General features: G+C 45.8%; 1 long non-coding RNA gene across 1 annotated transcript in view; it reads left to right on the top strand.

Moving 5' to 3' along the window:
• LOC142820883 (uncharacterized) overlaps window positions 1-5,133 on the top strand; it is a 38,103-nt gene extending 32,970 nt beyond the window's left edge. Inside the window, exon 3 of the long non-coding RNA XR_012897839.1 lies at window positions 4,894-5,133. This is a non-coding gene — a long non-coding RNA (uncharacterized LOC142820883). The remainder of the gene's footprint in view (window positions 1-4,893) is intronic.
• Window positions 5,134-12,486: the final 7,353 nt, after the last annotated feature.

Raw genomic sequence — 12,486 nt, 5'->3', positions numbered from 1 at the left:
TGGCCAATGGGAGTGGTGGATAGTTGTGCGGGCCAGGACACTGCTTTCCACAGCTCCCATTGGCCGGGAACAGCGGTTTGGCCAAGAGCTGCAGTTGCCGGTACCTGCAGCTGATCGAGTAAATACAGCCAAAGGGTCCCGCCAGGATCTAACTCTGGTGGACCAGATCTAACTTCTGTGCTGGTATTTCCTACCCCCGTTCTAAAGGCTGTAAAAAAATCCAGAACTCCACGTAGATTCCGGTATAACCCTCTCCATTTGGCGTTGACATGTGTGCTAATATAGACAGAAAGAAAACAGCTCTCAAATGATGAAGGAAAGATGGAACTCAGCAGCGAGCCTGAACCAGAAATGTGCTTAACTGTCTGGCACTAGACTCCCTCCAATCTGTAGCAATTAAAATGTGGTACCTCCTGTTTCACACTGAGTAATGATAAGAGGGGCCATTAAAGTGAGAGTCATGTATATGCTAGCTATTCAGAATTGAATCATTTAGGTTAGGAGCAGTTTCTCTTCATAGGTATTTTTGGTGCATTTTTAAAAATAATTTGCATCTGTTCTCTTTCGTGTTGGCTCGGAATTTCAAGTGTGAGACTCTTATGAAACATTTAATCGAATTAGCTTCAGAATGCCGCGTTAATGGTTACTGTCTCGCCGAATGACTCAGTGGTAACTTTCCCTAGTTTTTCAATTTCTTTTGCAACTATCAAGCCCTTCTGGCACTCCGGTGGAGTCCAAACGGATTCCAGTGGGCAGATCTTCTACGACAGAGGGACCAGAGGGACCTACGGCTCAGGGATCAGATCCGGCTCTCAGCTTGCCTGGATCTGGCCCCAGAGGCTTGGGGCTTCTTTCCCCACATCAGGGAGCAGCCCCCCTCCTGCCCTGGCCCTGAACCCCCACTCTGCTCCTATACCCTAACTCCTACCCACACCTCCCACCCCCAACTGACTCCTATATCCTCTCTCCTGTCCAGACTCACCCAAGCCTAGTTCCAGGCAGCCCCCTCCCACACACTGAACTCCTAATTTTTGGCCTCTCCCCAGAGCATAGTGGGAGCTATAAAATCTACTAGCCTGGGCTTCTAGTAACACAGAAGGCTAGTGGCTTAGCCAGACTGTCTTTTCAGCACACTGCCATCCTTTGGTGTGGGGGGGAAGCAAGCAGAGAGCAAATAGGAACTTTAGCTCCTGGGAAAAGCTCTGCTGATACCAGCTATAAACTCTGCAGCTCATGGTGCCTTACCTTGAATTGGGTGTGAGTGTGTTGTTTGGTGTATGAGGGGTGAATGGCGCTGACCATTTCAATAATGGCACAAGTCCCTTTCTCATTTGCATCATTCTCTTCCTCAGGGATTAATTGTATGCTCTTCCTATACGTTATTGATTGAGTTAAAGGAATGATTTTATTAAACTCCAGCATCCTGAATGCATCCCTCTTCCTCCCCAATATCCTATTACATGCTCCAAGACCACCCACATGCTTTGCTGCCTTCACATTTGCCCTGCAATCTTTCATGCCAGTTGACTTTTCATCTTCAACTCCCTTTTCACCTTAAACACAGACCCACATTCTCAGGCCCATTTTTCTTTGAAATCAATCATAAGTCCATGCCAGAAATGACTGGAGGTGTTCTTCAGAATTTGTAAGCAGCACAAGAGTCTGGGGGGAAATGTCACAGAGCATTGGTCTGAATTGATTAAGGAGTTTCTCAGCTTTCGATATATTTTTTCCAGGACAGAGTTTGACAACATTTTTACCTCTAATGGAATTTTATCCACTCTTGATCACCAGACATACTTCATACTCAGAGCACGGATCCCTAAAGCCTCATGTAAAGTTTTGAAAATCAACACAAGAAAAGGATTGCTGTGGTCTCTCAGACTGGTTTTCTAAACAGACTAAAAAGCCTCCATTTTGCTGCTTATTCCAGAGGCACTTCCATATGGCCAGAGAGAGGAGAAAACACAGTCTTTACCACGGTTTGGGCAGGGTTCACGGGGCTTTGCCTGCCTGGTGCTGAAACTTTAACCAGGCTCTAAAGAGAGCACTTAGCCCTATGTGTCTGTGTACCCAGGAACTTAAATATCCCCATTGTTGTCATATCCAAGCATATGCCAGGTATCTCTGACTGGGTGTGCCATGTTCATTTCATAGAATCATAGAAAACTAGGACTGGAAGGGACCTCGAGAGGTCATTGAGTCCGGTCCCCTGCCCTCATGGCAGGACCAAATACTGTCTAGGCCATCCCTGATAGACATTTATCTAACCTACTCTTAAATATCTCCACAGATGGAGATTCCACAACCTCCCTCGGCAATTTATTCCAGTGTTTAACCACCCTGACAGTTAGGAACTTTTTCCTAATGTCCAACCTAAACCTGCCTTGCTGCAGTTTAAGCCCATTGCTTCTTGTTCTATCCTCAGAGGCCAAGATGAAAAAGTTTTCTCCCTCATCCTTATGACACCTTTTTAGATACCTGAAAACTGCTATCATGTCCCTTCTCAATCTTCTCTTTTCCAAACTAAACAAGCCCAATTCTTTCAGTCTTCCTTCATAGGTCATGTTCTCTGGAATAAATTGCCCAGGGGGTTGTGGAATCCCCATCTCTGGTGATATTTGAGAGTAGGTTAGATAAATGTCTATGAGGGATGGTCTAACAGTATTTGGTCCTGCCATGGGGGCAGGGAACTGGACTCGATGACCTCTCGAAGTCCCTTCCAGTCCCAGTATTCTATGATTCTATGAAACTGCAGCAAGGGAGGTTTAGGTTGGACATTAGGGGAAACTTCCTACCTGTCAGGGTGGTTAAACACTGGGATAAATTGCCCAGGGAGGTTGTGGAATCCCCATCTCTGGAGATATTTAAGAGCAGGTTAAACAGACATTTATCTGGGATGATCTAGATGGTGCTTGGTCCTGCCATGAGGGCAGGGGACTGGACTTGATGATCCCTCAAGGTCCTTCTAGTTCTAATATTCTATCATACCTGCGAGGTAGAGACGTGTTACTCTAATTTTAAAGATGAGGAACTAAGGCATAAAAAAACTAAGGGACTTGGCCAAACTGATGTTTCAAAGTTCAGGGGTACCTTATTATTTACTCCCCATTACTTTTACTTCTTTCTGCTGCTGGGTACTATGTTGGTGTGTTATGAGGAAATGGGTTCCCATAGCAATGCTGAGACAAAATAGAAAGCAGCAGATATATCAGGAGATTATTCTTGCAACATTCCATAGTCTTCACATACAAGAGGTGCAGGTTGTTTGGATAAATCTGTCTTCATCTGCGGAATGCTCACCCCAAATGCCTGAGAGACAACTTTGCTGATCACAGTGAGCATCCCACGGGGCAGGGAGCAAGGGCATTTGCCTTGTCTCAACGCTCACATTCTGCTAGCAAGTTCTTCTTATTTATGCACAAATAGCAACAGAAGGCCATCAACAACTCTGGGAAACAGTACAGCACGGATGCGACAAATTGAACCAGGTCTGGAAAAGTAGTCTGCAAAGTTTTCCTGAGCCTGATGGTCAAACTATTAAAAGTTCCCATCAGATTGCACAGCTGCTACCTGGTGAAGAGTCTTGCAGAGAAGAAAAGGAAGGAAATAAGTCAATAATAGATCTTTGTGCTCATTTAATCTTTTCCCACTGTAAATCGGCACAGGTACCAAAATAGATAGCTCACCTCTCGAGTGATTGTTTAACATGTTTGTGCTGTGACAGTTTCTTGGCTGCAACTTGAAACTAGATGAAGCTAGAAAGGAGATCTCAGCCATCAAACTCCACCTGAGGCTATGACATCTTTCCGGCTTTACACTGGTGTCAACTGAGGCTTCATTAGTCACCCAGACATTTCCCACAACATTGGCTGTAGCTTTTGTTTGGTGTGCCTGTGAGTGAGGAATGAGAAGAGACAGAAGCAGATATAGACAGAGAAAGTAAAGGGCTGCTCCTTTCTCAACTTCTGCACACCTTTGCTTGTCAGGCTGTGTTATAAAACAGCAGCAAATGAGACAGCTGCTGTTTTGTCCTTCTGGCTGCTGTTTCACAGCGGTGCTATTCCTCTCCTGAGTGTCTTCTTTTGGACAAGGGTGTGTGTCCACAAGCTCCTGTTCTGGTGACCAGCTCTGGGAGTGGAGGATATCCCAGATGCCCTCTCTTCTGGGTCACCTAGGACCAGGCTTCTTTCCTCCCCCCTTGAGTAGCTACAGGTCCATCCACTCCTCTGGATCCCAGCCCAAGGACCCTGTAAATAGTAGTTGTCTGCTGAGTGTCAGTCCTTACTGTCCACTGCTACTCGCTCCCTGGGCCACTTATCCAAGAATTTGTTCCATCTTTGCTCTCACTCAGGGCTTTATCTCAAAGTCCTCATGATGCCCTGTCCAGGGTTTTGCAATTCACCATAGCCTCCCTACCCGACCTGGGCTTCAGCCAGGCCTGCAATCCATTGGGCAGTCCAAGGTACTGCTGCCTTCCCATTCAGTCAGTCCCTGGGTATGCCTGGCTTGAGCCCCAAAGAGAAACTGACAGGCCCTGGCCCAGCAGCTTCTTTATACTGGCTTTCTGGGCCCTGATTGGCTGCAGCGGAAGCAGCCACTCTAGCTTGCTTGGAGGACCTCTCCTCTGCTCTTTTCTAGGAGGAAGGGTGCAGCAAGGCCACAAGCCTCCAGCAGAGGGCTTTGAGCTTTGTCTACCCCATCAAACAGACACCCACACACAGTTTCTGGAAGTGCCCTGACTATTAACATCAGTAGTTGTAGGTTTAAAAAAAGTGGGGAGACAGTAAACAGATTGGCTAAGCTTGAGGAATGGGAAGTGAAAGAAAATTCCCCAGTACAGTAGATATAATTCTGAAAGGACACATTCTGACAGACATTGGTTTTTTCCAGTCTCCGGTGTCATTCCTGACGACTCACCTTGGTGAGACTGACTTTGGAGGTTGGCGACGGAGCTATACTTGGAAAGGGTCAGCATGCCAAGAAGTGGAACTAATTCTGTAAATCCCAAAGCAGAAGGTTTGACTTTAAGAGGAATAAAAACCTCTTCTATGTGTAATTAATCTCCCCTTTTGGTTTTGAAGAATCAAGTTGACCTGACGTTGCAGTTAGCCACCAGATGGCTGCTTCACGTTCCAGTGACGCCAAGGCAGAAGACACTGGTTGCTGTGTGTTACAGGAATAGCTAGGTCAGTCAAAAGTTTAAGCTGCAGCCTGTGACACATGGAGGTGTGCCAGGCTGCTGCGTGGTCTGTGCTCAGATGGCATGCACCTGCTCTAGTGCTCAGTACCTCCACAACCGGAGCCAGGTGTTTAGGGAGTAGTAGGATGCTGAGCACTTGTGGAAAGTCTGATGGCTCATTCCCAAGGCTGAAAGGGACCTTAGCCCAGAACTCTTCTGCAAATTCTAGTTCTTCGTGCCCTACACAATGTCCTGGAAATATCCAGGCAGAGTATTACCCCTGCATCTAGCTCGTGACCTCTCCAGCCACACTGAGGTATATGGGCTGTCCGGTGAGTCACGCTGAAGTAAAACACGGGCAGTTGGCCCACTTCAGCTGAGTTGGGCATGCGGGTTCGGGCCGCAGGGCTGTACAATGGCAGTGTAAACTTTCAGACTCAGCTGGGCTCTGAGATCCCATGCAGGTCCATTATGATCCCAGAAGGGTCAGAATTTGAACACTGGTCTCCTACATCCCATTCTAGTACCCTAACCACAGGGGGATCCACCTTTTCAGAACCAGGACTTGGCTGTAGAATTCAAGGATTCCTAAAACTCTCATAATTTAAAGGGAATTGAAAAGGTTTAGGTTTTACTTGCCAAAGCCAGAGTTCTGTGGTTGCCTTTAATACCCAACGTGCTAACACTACCTAAAAAACGAGGAAGCTGTGCTCTCCAGGTCTGACCTCAAATAGAGCAGGTTAAATCCAGAGTCAGTCTATGCGCTCTCTTGCAATGTGCTTTAAGATCCTCCGCGGGAAGTCACGGAAATGTACAGTACTATGTGGCGCCATGTTCTAGATTTCATATCAACACTATGCAAGTTCCATTAGTACCATGATCAAGAACAGTGATGGGCCTGCGTGTGGAAAGAGGAGACTTTCCACTGCAGCTCATCATCTGAAAAAGTGTATTTTACCCACGAAAACTCATGATCCCTGTATGTGTTTGTTAGTCTCTTAGGTGCAAAAGGACTACACCTTGTTTTAAAAAAACTAACATGGCTGCCCCTCTGAGACTTTTGGGTCAGGACAGGGGTACCTTACGTTGCTGGGGTAGGGTGATACAGCCTTACGCTGCTGTTGCCCATTGGCTGTAGCTGGAAAGCAGGTAAACAAAGGACACCGTTCTCTGCCTAGAAACTTACATGAGCAAAAATTTCACTGTCGGGAGAAAAAAATCAAGGCAAAATAGAAGTGCATAGCTGAGCCTTCCTGGAATTAATGGCAGTGAAAGAAATAAGCTTTTTATCATTGCTGAAATATATTTTTAGGATGCAAACAGCTTTTCTGAAGCGACACTGGTAACACTTAGAGGATGAGTTAGAAGTACATTAAAATGAGTTCATTTTAGATGTAAGTACATGATTCCCAGCTGATCGGTTACCTGCAGTGCTAGGCACTCAACAACATACATTATTCGTGAGTTCCTATGGTAGCCTGGAATCAAGCTCCTTCTAGAGAGAGTTCAAAGCCAAAACAAGAAGTTTCCCTACCGCGAGCTGGGAGTGGGTCTTATGCTCCCCTGCTCTGCGGGCCTAATAATTAAGTTGCATCCTGCAGGAATGCTGGCGGGAAGGGCTGTATGTGGGGGAAGCTATCCCTGATTTTGCCCAGGAGGTACCTGCTCTAGGGATAACGGGCTAGGAGAGGAATGCTTGGGCCAATGGTTAGGATTCTGGCTAGGAGACCTGGTTTCTTCTCACAGGCTCACCCTATGACTTTGGTCAAGTCACTTAGCCTTTCCGTACCTCAGTTTCCCTCTGCAGTTTCACTCTACAGACACAACGCATGCACTGCCAGCACCACCACCACCCAGCAACATTTTGCACGTGTTTGCATCTCTACTCAAAGCAAACTGAAATTTTGCAGAGGGCTGGGCTCCATTCTCGTGAGACTGCGTCAAACGAGGGGCCCAAACCTGGAGTCCTTGTTAAAAGATTTGACAGCTGCAAGCTGAATCTCTAAAGAGATTCTGTAGAGATCTGCTAGAATAAGGCAGTGAGGAAGAAGACCAAATCTGACCTTGCCACGCACATACAGCCTCACTGTCTTGCCACTAGATTATTTGGAGCTGCAGCCAGCCCTAGAAACCCCATCTATTAATGACTCTCCGGTCAACGTTTCCTCTCTCTCTCTCTCTCTCTCTGATGTGCACCTGTATCCATCCACCTTCAATTGCTAGACACTCAACAGAATCCTTAAGCAAATAGGAATGAAAAGGCCCTTTTGTTCCTAAAACTGCACAGAAAATCTATTTCCCTTTGACAGGAAGCCATCTGCCTCGTTCTCCGTCTCTTCCTCTCACTGGGGCTATGTCGATGGATTCATGCACACAAATTAACTCACATCCCGCCCCCTTGTGTTCTCTTTGTTCTGTAGATCAGCTTAATAATATTGGCGTGCCTCAGACACTGCTCCCTCTCAACTCCTTTGTGGCCATTTTCATTTATCCTCCCTTGGTAAAACCAGACACAGTATTTCTGGGATTTCAAAAAGGGGAACAAAATCCCTCTCCATTCCTTTCCCTCTGTATTAGCCTGTTTTGTTGCGGTGGGGAGGGAGGTTAATCTCTCCTGCTGCTGCTTAGAGAAGAAGAAAATAAAGGAATAATTGCCCGCTCTGCTCAATTATCTCTTTGGTGTGAAAAGTGGCTGCAGGAATTATTCTGGTCTGCCCTTTCTCATTTCTTTCTCAAAAGTTTTGCATCTCTCAGAGCTTGACTTTGCATTTGACATTTCGTATCTAGCAGCCAAAGTAGCCGCGCAGATTCCTGAATGGGAAAGAAACATGCAGGCTTAAGAAGAAAGTAAAAGAGGCTAAAAATGCGCAAGCTAGCCAAAAGCACAGCTAACAGAGACATGAATACCCACAGTTATCTGGAAGGTGAAAAGAGTACAACAGAGCAGCCCAGGAAAGTATAACCTGGAATTATGCAGTCCCTTCCAACTGAACAAAGGAACATATAGGATGAATGGGCCAAGCTTTACCTCTGCTGAAATGCCATTGACTTGGGGTGGACTGTATATTATATATATATATAATATAGGTGAATCTGGTCCATTACAGTAATGCCTCTTGGGCTATGGAAGAGTTTCCCCATGAGGAGAGCTAGAAGCCCCATCTTTAAGTCAAAATGGGTCCAGCATACTCCAAAGGGCAACCCTGCACTGAGTTAGCAGACATTTGTTTCTGTCTTGCTATCTCTGGTTCTACAAAATGCAGGGTATGTTACATATGGAAAGGGCACAATCAGCCATGAAATGCCGCATCAGCAATCTGAATCTGAAAGGAGACCTGGGACTTCTATTTTCATAGCTTTGATCTTTCCAGTGATTTGGGGAAAAAGTTGGTACATTTTTAAAAAGGAGGAAGCAACCATATCTTTCATTGAGAGACAGTCTCCTCTTCTGCTTTGTCCAGACCTTTGGGAGACCATGGAGACTTCTCTGAAACTTGGGCTCGACTTTCTGTTGTGTTTTGCAGCAAAGAGGCAGATGCAGATTTTGGCCAGATATTTAGAATTGAATGTCACGCCCTTGCTTGCTGGAGTAGCTCCTGCTCTCTTTATCCTGCCTTTTCCTGTTACCATCTGTCCTGAGGACTTGATCATCTCTTACTTTAAGCTCTTTACCAGGGGCTCCCAAGGTTCATTTTAGAAATGCTCAGTAGGCAGCAGCTATATACGGCCTTCCCGTGTAGTTCCCAACAGTGCTGTGTGCGTCAAACGCTGGCCCTATCTGGAAGGCTCTGGGAGCAAGTATTGAATATCTTTCTGGAACTCTCATACCTCTTCATTGCCAGACAGGAACATGCTTCGTTCTATATGTAACCACGCTGCTGCAGCCCTGCGAGCCACTCAGACATTAATTCCCAAGGGGGAGGGGCTGCATAGCCCTTGAAGCTAAGACATAACTTACCGGACACTTTACAGATACTGGATGCTTTCAGTCAGATGCCTTCTTGTAGTTCTATTCTTCATAGAAAGCTGCAACGGCTGATAGGAGCTGTAACCAGAAAGATGGTAGCCAAAAATCTCCCCTCCACCTCCCATTAGGGTGGTTCTCTATACAGGAAAAGCAATCCAGGCCTGCTTCTGTTTGAAGGGTGAGTGGAGGAGGCAGTGGTGCAGGCTGGCCAAGCTGCCAACGAACATGACAGGGAACCAATTTTATTATTGGTTCAACACCTTTGGTTCATTCGCCTTTGCCCTGATCATTCTAAAAAGTTTGCATTAATAGGAGAAACAGCTTGCCTGAATCTGATCTCACTTCACTTCAGAGGAGATGGTCTTTGTCCACACTGGCATGTTTTGTCACCAAAGCCTGCCTTTTGGCGACAAAACAGAGCATTTAAACTGCAATGCAAATTTTGTCAGGAAAAACACCCAGTTTTGAAGACAAAAATCTTCCAGCCCTGCAAGAGACTTTTGTCTTTTCTTGTCCCTTTATTATCAACAAATAGCCAGTGTGGACTCTGCTGTTTGTTTTTTCCAGAGAACTGGTTTCTGCCAGTATTCCAAAGTGCCTGCCCTGTCAGAGTATCTGGATTTCAACTGCTCTCTCGGGTTCTCAGTGTACGTGTGGGAGGGGTATAAGCCCCTTTTCATCACAAGTGCTGTTTCTGAGTGTCTGTGTCACTGGCAGTGATGTCCACTTGGTCCCAAGCCTGAAGATTCCTGCGTACAGCATGCAGCATTTTCTTTACTACGTTCATAAACATGCAGGACAAGTCCAAGTGGAGATGCCCAGAGAGTCAGCTAATCAGTAAATTGTCTGCTGGCCTCATCTCTGGTGTTCATGCAGGTGACTCTCCAACCTGTATGTATGTTTTCCTTTCTTTGTTAACAGAGAAAAAATCTTTTAAAAAAGGGCTGTGTGTGTGAAGCATATTTACACTCTACCAGTGGGAAATAAAGCTTTCACCATAAATCCTATTGCTTCTATAAATGCATTAACACCATGAGTAACAATGTTGGTAACAGTTTATACCTGCCCTAGCTCTGCAGACCCCCGCTGGTATTCTATAAATGTGATAGATGATGACAGCTGATGCAGTACATATTTATAGTCCTTCATTTGTAGTACTATCAAGAACACTAGAACTGGAAGGGACATTGAGAGATCATCAAGTCCAGTCCCCTGCCCTCATGGCAGAGCCAAGCATTGTCTAGATCATCCCTGATAGATGTTTATCTAATCTGTTCTTAAATATCTCCAGTGACGGAGATTCCACAATCCCCCTGGGCAATTTATTCTAGTGGTTAACCATCCTGACAGTTAGAAAATGTTTCCTGATGTCCAACCTAAACCTCCCTTGCTGCAAGTTAAGCCCATTGCTTCTTGTCTTATCCTCAGATGTAAAGGAGAACAATTTTTCTCCCTGCACAGCACTCTTGTGGATGAATAAAGTAAAGAGCCAGGTTATTAGCAGTGGGCACAACAGCTGTATGCCCATACTCTGTGTCTGTGGTCATCGATGTGTTGCCTTCCACTGTAATCCTGCTAGCTCTCCTAAGCCAGACAGGACCATGCTTATAGTGCCAGGTGACTTCAGCAGCACATTTTGCTGCAGGGAGGACCTGGGAGGAAAGCTGCTGTATTGAAGATGGCTTCCTTCAGTCCCTATGTAAAGCAAAAATTCACAATCTTGTGCTAGTTTTCGTAAGTCATTGACATGAATCCTGGGGCCTCACTCTCACCTTGGAAATGACTTTCTCTAATTGCAATATCCTTTTTGTCATCATGAGTGGTTGGCTGGTGGCCCATGGAAAAGTTTGCATTGAGTGGGGTGTGCCGCAGGCTAAAACGTTTAAGAACCACTGCTTGACAGCCTTGTTGATAGCACTAAATTCACTCAAGGAATAGGAAGAAAGTGGGGAGGTCACTTCTGGAACCATTAGACCTGAGGTGTCCAACGCGCTAGTCACGAGCCACATGTGGCTATTTGTCCGCTTGAGTAGGGCTAGTTGGCTTGAACAATGTGTCTATTTGGCCGGTTGAGTAGGGCTAGTTGGCTTGAACAATGTGTCTATTTGGCCGGTTGAGCGTGGTTAGTTCGTTAGAGCAGTAGCCACTCTAGCGGCTAACGTTTCAGAACTGGCTGGACACCACGGCATTGGACACCTCAAGAAGGTTCTTTGAAGGGGACAGGCTGCACGTTCCATCACCGGGAGTCCTTGTCACAACCCCTCTGTTGTTCCGCTGTTTGGAAGTGCGCAAGCATTCCCAGCTAACGGAGCATCACTCGGCAGGAATGTACAGTCTTGTCCCCACTGTTCCTTTCCTCTCTGAGTGGCACTGAGCAGAGCTGGCTATGTCTAGGCAAACAGGGGCTCCTCTGGGTACATCAGCAACTGGGCGGGATGACAGCGAGGAGGAGAATTCACCGCAGCCTGCCTCGGAAACCTCAAGACAAAGTTGTGTTGTGACCACTTTACAGGAAGTGGCAAATGGTTTGTTGTTACAGCCACATCAACTGAAAGGCAAGAGTGGCCTTTGGGGTGAGTTATGCCCTGACACAATTTGCTAATTGCGAGGTGACTCCATGTACAGAGGTCAAACAACATGAATCTGCAGGAAGCAAAACAGGATAAACACAGGGTTGCCTCTTGACAGTTGTCTTTGCCTTACCTGATATTAACCTGGCTCCCTATTAAATTCAAACCTGCTCAGGCATGTATAATAGGTCTGCTGCAATGTACCGTAACTCCCAATATTTATGATACCACTCTAATATAAAATTACTGCCAAGAGCTTGTGCACTTCAAATGAGAACAGGCTGTATAAGGAAAATATGCCAGCTTGCGTTTAAAGCAGTGAACTTTGAATCAGGACTTCTGAGAGATATTTCCAACTCTGTGTGTGTGTGTGTGTGTGTGTGTGTGTGTGTGTGTGTGTGTGTGTGTGTGTGTGTGAGTGTGTGTGTGTGACAGAGAAATCTTGGGCAAGTCAGTTCATTTCTGTGTACCTCTGTTTCCATCAGTAAAATGGGGATAATTCTAATTAAACATTTACCAGTGCAATCACACAAGAAAGCTTCAAATTCGAAATAAAAGACTAAAGCTGGTCAAAATGTTTCCAGCTTTGCATTTCATTTACAAAACTCAGGACAAATAAAATGTTGGGGAGTGTTTTCTGGCTAGCTGCAGAAAAGACCTCACGTGTGGCTGAGACAAGCAGGTAGGTTAGGGTGGGAGACACAGCGTTGATACAAATCAACAGGAGTGTAATTGTCTGAAGTCTTAGAGGAATTAATGTCTGTAAA

This window comes from Pelodiscus sinensis, chromosome 27 (genome assembly GCF_049634645.1).
Source record: "Pelodiscus sinensis isolate JC-2024 chromosome 27, ASM4963464v1, whole genome shotgun sequence".
Lineage (NCBI taxonomy): Eukaryota > Metazoa > Chordata > Testudines > Trionychidae > Pelodiscus > Pelodiscus sinensis.
This window is presented reverse-complemented; position numbering and strand designations above follow the sequence as displayed.